Source organism: Etheostoma spectabile, chromosome 24 (assembly GCF_008692095.1).
Source record: "Etheostoma spectabile isolate EspeVRDwgs_2016 chromosome 24, UIUC_Espe_1.0, whole genome shotgun sequence".
Classification (NCBI taxonomy): domain Eukaryota; kingdom Metazoa; phylum Chordata; class Actinopteri; order Perciformes; family Percidae; genus Etheostoma; species Etheostoma spectabile.
Window position 1 is genome coordinate 9,707,010 of NC_045756.1, and position 7,989 is coordinate 9,714,998.

The 7,989-nt window shown below is 44.6% G+C and overlaps 1 long non-coding RNA gene across 1 annotated transcript in view; it reads left to right on the forward strand.

Moving 5' to 3' along the window:
- LOC116674078 (uncharacterized) overlaps positions 1–7,989 on the forward strand; it is a 74,664-nt gene that overhangs the window by 15,811 nt on the left and 50,864 nt on the right. The window contains exon 3 of the long non-coding RNA XR_004327952.1: positions 1,528–1,545. This is a non-coding gene — a long non-coding RNA (uncharacterized LOC116674078). The remainder of the gene's footprint in view (positions 1–1,527; positions 1,546–7,989) is intronic.

Sequence of the window (7,989 nt, forward strand, 5' to 3'; positions counted from 1 at the left end):
GGGGGGGGGGAACGTAATCAACCACAGCTCCAAATCAGCCACATTATGAAACAAGTGAGGGAAAAATCTATAGAATTATTCATGGTTGTTTTTGTCTTTATTGGACACAGACGTGACAGCGTGAGGCAGCAGTGACACACACAGGAACATTTCTGAGATGAGAAAATAAAGTGAATCAATATCCCCGCTGCTGGTGCCATGTGGCGGAGATTGATACTCTGCAAGCGCGAATGGAATATGCATGCCTTTCTAAATCCCAAAATATTATTTTTGTTGAACAGAAAGACTTGTTTTCTTCTGGGTGGCTTGCCCAGAATGTTTTGTCCATAACCCAGAATCTTTAAGGGGTTTAACATAACGCTATGTCATTTATCCCCAGTCTCTCTGAATGGACACTGGCAGATCACTGCAGCTACGACTTCTAGAAACAGGACCACCAGACAGTTTCTACCTATGTTATAGGACTTCAGAAACAGGACCCACCGACAGTTTCTACCATATGTTTAGGACTTCTAGAAACAGGACCACCAGACAGTTTCTACCTATGTTATAGGACTTCTAGAAACAGGACCACCAGACAGTTTCACCTATGTTATGGACTCTAAGAAACAGGACCACCAGACAGTTTCTACCTATGTTATAGACGTTCTAGAAACAGCCACCAGACGTTTCTACCTATTTTATAGGACTTCTGAAACAGGACCACCAGACAGTTTCTACCTATGTTATAGGACTTCTAGAAACAGACCACCAGACAGTTTTCTACTATGTTATAGTGCTTCTAGAAACAGTAACAACCGACAGGTAATCGTACTAATTTAATATCCTTCGTAGACACAGGACCACAGACACAACCAATGATTCATCCGTATTTGAAATTATTTGAAGCATTTGTAATCCTTTGTTAACTATTTAAACATTTAGCCAGCTATTTGTCCCTTTTTCAACATTTTTGCCGCCTGTTATTCACCTGCAACGTTTTTGTCTATAAAGCATTTTCTGAGATAGTTTCATGCCTCTGTGCTTTCCTTCTATTTTTCATTATTGTTTGTCAAATGTGGCTTTCTAAATATCAATTTGTGCTCTGGAATTAACAGTAGATTGATTAAGAAGCCCTTTAGGAAAGTGTCCTGATGTCACAGAGACTTTTTAATTGGGAATTAATCAATTCTAGCACACGTAAGCAGATCCAATTTAACTGTGCTCTGTGAGCTGGGTTCATTAGGAAGTGGAGTGCAGAATAATGGGGCAAAAACAGATTTCTGTTGCAGTCAAAATGGACATACTTCAGTTTTTAGGATTATCTGAGTTATTGTTCCACGGCAGAGATAATGAAACATTTCTGACATTTGAATCTTTGGCAGCCCAGTTTAATTAGCGAGCATTGTCCGGATGTTGCCAAGCAACACGGATTAGTTCAGAGGCAAACTGACCTTCGACCAAGAGAGAACTTGATCAGAAACAGGACGGGTGGGAGGGGGGATAAATTACTGAAGCCACGGGCGGAGCCAGATGATGCAAACATAGGGGGCGGAGCCAGATGTTGTAAACATTGGGGGTGGAGCCAGACATTTATAGGTATGTGATCTAGTTTTCAGATTTAAGCTTGATGCCGCCATTAAAAATACTATTCCAACTTTATTTGTTTTAAGGGCGTTTGGTCCCCATAAATATGGAAAGCCCACACATTATTACCACAGAAGGCCTGGGGCTGACGGGAGTATTAGTTGTATGTTTACTTGTGTTTCCTTACAGGGGTGAGCGGATCAGAACGGCCTGGGGGGAGGGCCGAGTTAATGTTTCGCATCCTACAGATTAAGAGCCAGCCGCCAGACGGCCGGTCTGAGCAGACACCGGGGAGTGAAGGGTAATGGAACAGACAAATTAGTCCACACTCAGTTAGGGAGAGAAAGACACATTCAACCACGAAAAGGCTTCATTAACGATTTTTTTTTAACGTTTTTGCTATTTTTCATACCTAGAAGCTTGGTATAAAGACACTAAAAGTGTTGCGTTTCTCTGTTTGTAGCTTGTCAAATTGGCGAAGATGTCCTCCTTAATGTGGAGTGCGTAAAGGAGTGACGGCTGAACTCCTCCCTCACTCTGCTGTCCATCCACAATAACAATGTTAAAGTTAACATCCAGAATAATGGCATTCCTGCGGGCTGATGATGCACTAATGGACGTCTCCGTGGGCGCACACCCACCCGTGTAATGCTCCCAAATGTTGGGGACAGTAAATAATGATGTGGAAAAGGACAGGGCTGCCGGTGGCATTCCCTCATGTGTAGTCACGCTGAGACTTTATTTTTCAGCTTTCTCTGCAGGCACGCAGTCAGGACCACGAGACTGCGCGTGGCGGAAGACTAACACTGAGCAAACGCATCCCACTGTCTCGGGCTTACATGAAGAGTCAAGTGTAAAATCTTGTTCTCATTTGCATTTAATTTAATCAACAGTCTGTTCCGCTGCCTTCACAGCCCTTCTCAAGCAGATTAGTGTGTGTGATAGAACATTTCTTTCTCTGAACCAACAGCCTGGGCTATTTAAAGAAGTATTTTTGAATATGCGTGCCTCAGAACAATCATTTAAAGCACAGAGAGTTTAACATGCTGCGTTCAAGGCTGAAACGTGAGTCAGATAATTGGAGAGGACACGGAGTCGCTGCTGTTCCATAAAATAGACAGTATGAAATGTAATGTTCTTTGATTTAGACAGGAATGTCGGGGGGGTTACTTTGGGTTCAACATTAAAAACAGTTCCATTCCCTGCATTCTGGTGAACCTTTCTGCAACAATTTGTGCTTTCCCTGCCTCAAGTTGTCAGCGAGCGTCTTTGTTTATGTGAAGGAAATCATTCTGAGATATTGGAGGGGGAGGGGGGGGGGGGGGGGGGGGGGGGGGGGGGGTTTGCACGGGCCAGTTTTGATGACTGTAAATTACCGCCTTGCTGCAAACATCCTTTAGCGCAGCAGAGATCCAAACAGCTACGTCATGACTCTCTGGGGTTTCGCTTGTCTCCACCTAATGAACAGCTTGACTCCCATTCACACACACACACACACACACAGAAACACACTGACGGCCGGAGGATAGGGACCCCTTTGGAACTGAACATGCCAGTTGTTCTCTCGCCAAAAATTAGCCTAACTTTGGAGCGTTATGTAACGCCCTTCCCGACAAGCTACATGGGATGGTCATAAAGGGGGCATGTCTGTAAGGATGAGACGGCTGGGTACCCAGGAACCAAATGTTCATTCAGATATCTGGAGTTCAGAGGTCAGGGGACCCCGTTGAAAATGGCCATGCCAGTTCTTCCCTCGCGAGACGTTAGCATAACTTTCTTGTTGTATTTCCTGCCTAATATATGAAACACCCCTGTGGGTTGTGTTAGAGGGGGGATCAAGCCCCGCGTATCATATCATAGAGGGTTTGTAAGGGGGGAGGGGCGTAGTTGGTTATTTAGAATCCTTCCCAACAAGCTAGCATGACATGGTTGGTACCAAGAGATTCCTTATCCATCTAGTTTATTATCATGCCATCATCTTTACTTTAGCCGCATCAAGCAGTCTGCTGCCGTCTCTGAATGAATGGCTTTGTTGTGTGGGCCGGTGAATCATTAAGAGTTAAACTCCAGGCAACCATTTATATTTTCACTAGCTGAGTAATTGTCGTTGTTGAACTGTATTTATTCATAAATCAATATTGAGGGGTTTCCATGCTATTGCAAGGTTCAGGAGCAGCAGATAAGATGAATGAATATGACTAAAAGACTTTCCTCAAATCTAATGATCCGAGTTTGACTTCTTTAGCTTTAAGTTTGGTCATAGATAGATAGATAGATAGATAGATAGATAGATAGATAGATAGATAGATAGATAGATAGATAGATAGATAGATAGATAGATAGATAGATAGATAGAAAGGCAGATGGATAGACAGATGGATAGATACTTTATTCATCCCAAATTTTAGGCATCCAGTAGCAAGACAACCATAACACAACAAACACATATACACACATACATCACACATACATAAGAATAAAAATAAAAATCACTCCCAGAAATGCAATGACCATGATGAGGGAAGGTACTGTGGTAGACTGTGTGCAGAAGTGAGCAGTGCAGTAGATCATGATTAAATATGAACTAGGACTATTACGTATAAACATAATAACCTATAAACTGACTAATTATCCATAATGTGAGTGGGAATAAGTTGTAAGATGTCCAGACTGTGTAGGAGGGCTAACACAGCCAATGAGACAGCTGTACAGCAGACATGTGATCTGATGGTAGGGGCCAGGGTCTTTAAGCTTTCTGAGTGATATGTACTTAGACACAGATATGGAGATAATAACGGTACAAAAAATGAGAAAAAGAGATGCAAAACTACCACAAAGAGACACAAAAAGCTCACAATGAGGAACAATAATAATAAAAAAAAGCTTTACAAACATCTAATTGGCCGAAATACGCTCACCTACGTCTTCCATCTAGCCAGGGAAACCACTGAATCTTCATCCCCAGCTTCTGTCGGATCATTGATGAGGGTTCATCTGTCCATCTGACTCAAATGGGTTATGATGGAAAAGAAAAACAAGCCAAAAGGATTTAAAGTTCTCCTGATACGCGGTGGCAGAAAAAGTGTATTAGCTGCACAAACAAAACAACGTTGAGTTTATTTGTGAAGGGATAAAACCAGCGGCTGAGTGACAATAAAGAAAATACAGTTGATGAAATGAATTGGAGGGAAAACATGATAGAGGAAAGATGCAATCGATCATCTGAGCAAGTGGAATAAAAAAAACCCGCCGGGCTTTTAGAAACGTCTTCAGATGGAAATGAGATCAGGTTGACAGGCTGGAACGCAGACTCTAAAGGAACCAACACACGATTTGGTGGGTATAATTAGAATGGATGCTTGGGAGGTGCAACTGAATCGTTGAGGGGGTTTAAAGCAACACAAGGGACAAAAACGTCACAGAAACGCATCCTCATCAGATGCTGAACCTTCTCCCTAGGGAGGTGTCCAGGAGGAATCCTCACCAGATGCTAAACCTGGATCTTCTCCCTAGGGAGGTGCCCAGGGAGCATCCTCACCAGATGCTGAACCCCCTTCCAAGGGAGGTGCCTAGGGGGCATCCTCATCAGATGCTGAACCCCTTCCAAGGGAGGTGCTCAAGGGACATCTGCACCAGATGCTGAACCTCCTCCCTATGGAGGTGCAGGACCTTCTCCCTAGGGCGATGCCCAAGGGGCATCCTCACCAGATGCCGAACCCCCTCCCTAGGGAGGTGCCCAAGGGACATCTGCACCAGATGCTGAACCTCCTCCCTCGTGAGGTGCTGGACCTTCTCCCTAGGGAGGTGCCTAGGGGGCATCCTTACCAGATGCTGAACCCCCTCCCTAGGGAGGTGCCCAAGGGACATCCTTACCAGATGCTGAACCCCCTCCCTAGGGAGGTGCCCAAGGGACATCTGCGCCAGATGCTGAACCCCCTCCCTAGGGAGGTGCCCAAGGGACATCTGCACCAGATGCTGAACCTCCTCCCTGGGAAGGTGCCCAGGGGGAATCCTTACCTGATGCTGAACCTACTCCCTTAGGGAGGTGCCCATGGGGCATCCTCACCAGATGCTGAACCCTCTCCCTAGGGAGGTGCCCAGGGGGCATCCTTACCAGATGCTGAACCTCCTCAACTGGCTCCTTTGACGCAAAGGAGCAGCGGCTCTACTCTGAGTGGGTGGATGACTCAGATCCTCACCCTATATCTAAGAAAAACCCTAACCCTGTCCTGAGGAAATCCATTTTAGCCACTTGTGCCCTGGATCTGTTTTATTGCCTGTGCACCCGACCCCAGCGGTTCATCCCACAGGAGTTGGGCCCTGGGATGGAGAGGGGGGTACCACGTTGCTCCCAGGGGCTGTGCCCGGCTCCAGACCACTCAGCCCTCAGGTTCATAGGGACACCCCCACCTCTCCAGGAAAAGGTGATTCCTGGAAAGAGGATATTATCTCATATCTTGAAAAATAGTTCATATAGCTGCTTTAAAGCACTGGAACCATTCTTCTGTGCGACATTAATATGCATTTCCGACATAATAGTTACAGGAAACATTCAGAAGTGATAAATTAATACAGATATACGTTCCTTTATGAATGTATATCTGCATTTTACAGGATCTGCATTTTTTCTCTCTCTCTCTCTCTCTCCCCTTCTCTCTCTCTCTCTCCCCTTCTCTCTCTCTCTCTCTCTCTCTCTCTCTCTCTCTCTGGGTGGTTACTGCCAGAATAACTATGCTAATTGTTTAATAAGCACACTTTGCTCGGCATGAAAGGACAGATTTTTGCATATTCTTTCTCACAACTTCAAAGCTGTCGTTACCCTGAACAAATGGCCCCGGCTGCTTTTAAACATACTAAAGAGAGAGCGGGGTCAGAAAGGCCATGGAACTGCGTAATTAAAAGGTTATCAAAGTCGAAAATACAGCACTTCTGTCATATTTGCTGTTTAAAATCATATGTTGCTCAGCGCTCCGAGCCTCGGCTTACACATCTTAACTGGATGCCGGGGTCGAGTCTTAGGCCCTATCTGATGTGAGTTTTCATTCTTGTTTCTTACAGGCACTCCAAAAACCGCCAGCTACACAATGAAGAATCTGGTGTTGTGTGTTGTGTGTGTTGTGTGTGTGTGTGTGCGTGTGTGTGTGTGCGTGTGTGCGTGCGTGCGTTGCGACCTCCAATTGTCCTCGACAGATTTTCCTAATTCAGAGAGAGAATTCAAGCCGAGGTTGATTGAGTTGGGAGTCTAATCTCTTTCTGCTTTCTTCAGTGTGGGGGCAGCTTCTCCTTGAAACTCACAGAAAAACATGTTTTATTAAAACATAAAAACATCTGCACGGTTGCTGTTGCCAAACCCACCAAACTCCATGAAAATAATCATTACTTTTATCATCACAAAACACACTTCATTCAAAGTGGACAGAAAATAAATAAAACATCCAGCAGCCATCTTGGTTCATCTTTCCACTGTTCCAAAAATCACCACTCTGGTCTGGTTGGAATAAACTCTTAATTCACCCATTTACATTGATTGAGATATGCTGCGCTATACACCCCTAAAAGTAGTGATTATTTAATGGAGTCTGGTGGTATGCTGCTTATACACGCTAAAAGTGGATTTACCATGGAGTCTGGTGGAGATATGCTGATCATATGCTAAAAGTAGTGATATGTACATGGAGTCTGGTGGAGATATGCTGCCTATACACCTAAAAGTAGTGATATTAGCTGGGTCTGGTGGAGATATGCTGCTCTATACACGTTAAAAGTATGATTATTACAAGAGTCTGGTGGAGATATGCTGCTCTATACACACTAAAAGTAGTGATTATTTACATGGAGTATCTGGTGGAGATGTGCTCTATACACGCTAAAAGTAGGATTATTTACTGGAGTCTGGTGGAGAAGATGCTGCTTATACAGCTAAAAGTAGTGATATTTACATGGAGTCTGGGGAGAATGCTGCTCTATACACGACTAACGGAGTGATTATTTACATGGAGTCTGGTGGGTTTGGTGATGGTGATTTCAGGGCTGTTGCATGTTAACCTAAAAGGATCTTAGTCTTTAACTAAAAGGTCTATCTCTGCAGGGATCCATCCCATAATGTTGTCAGAAACTTGGAATAATAATCTGAGTCTGTCAGCAGCAACAACACAACTTTTAATGGAAAGAAAGGGAAGGTGAAACCCATAGAAACAGTTTTTCAGTCCTGCTGCCTACCCGCCATGTGGCGTCTCCGGGGGGGCACGAGGAAGGGGATTTCTGGCGTGACAGACACGGCGACGGCCTCGGCTAAAGAAGCAGAAACCCTGGGAGGTCTGAGCTGACTGGCAGTCAGTTGCCAAGGTCATAATAGCAGAAGTGCCTGCATGGCTCGGAGCCGCTGCATTAATCCCCCCTCTCTCTCTGTCTCTCTCTCTCTCT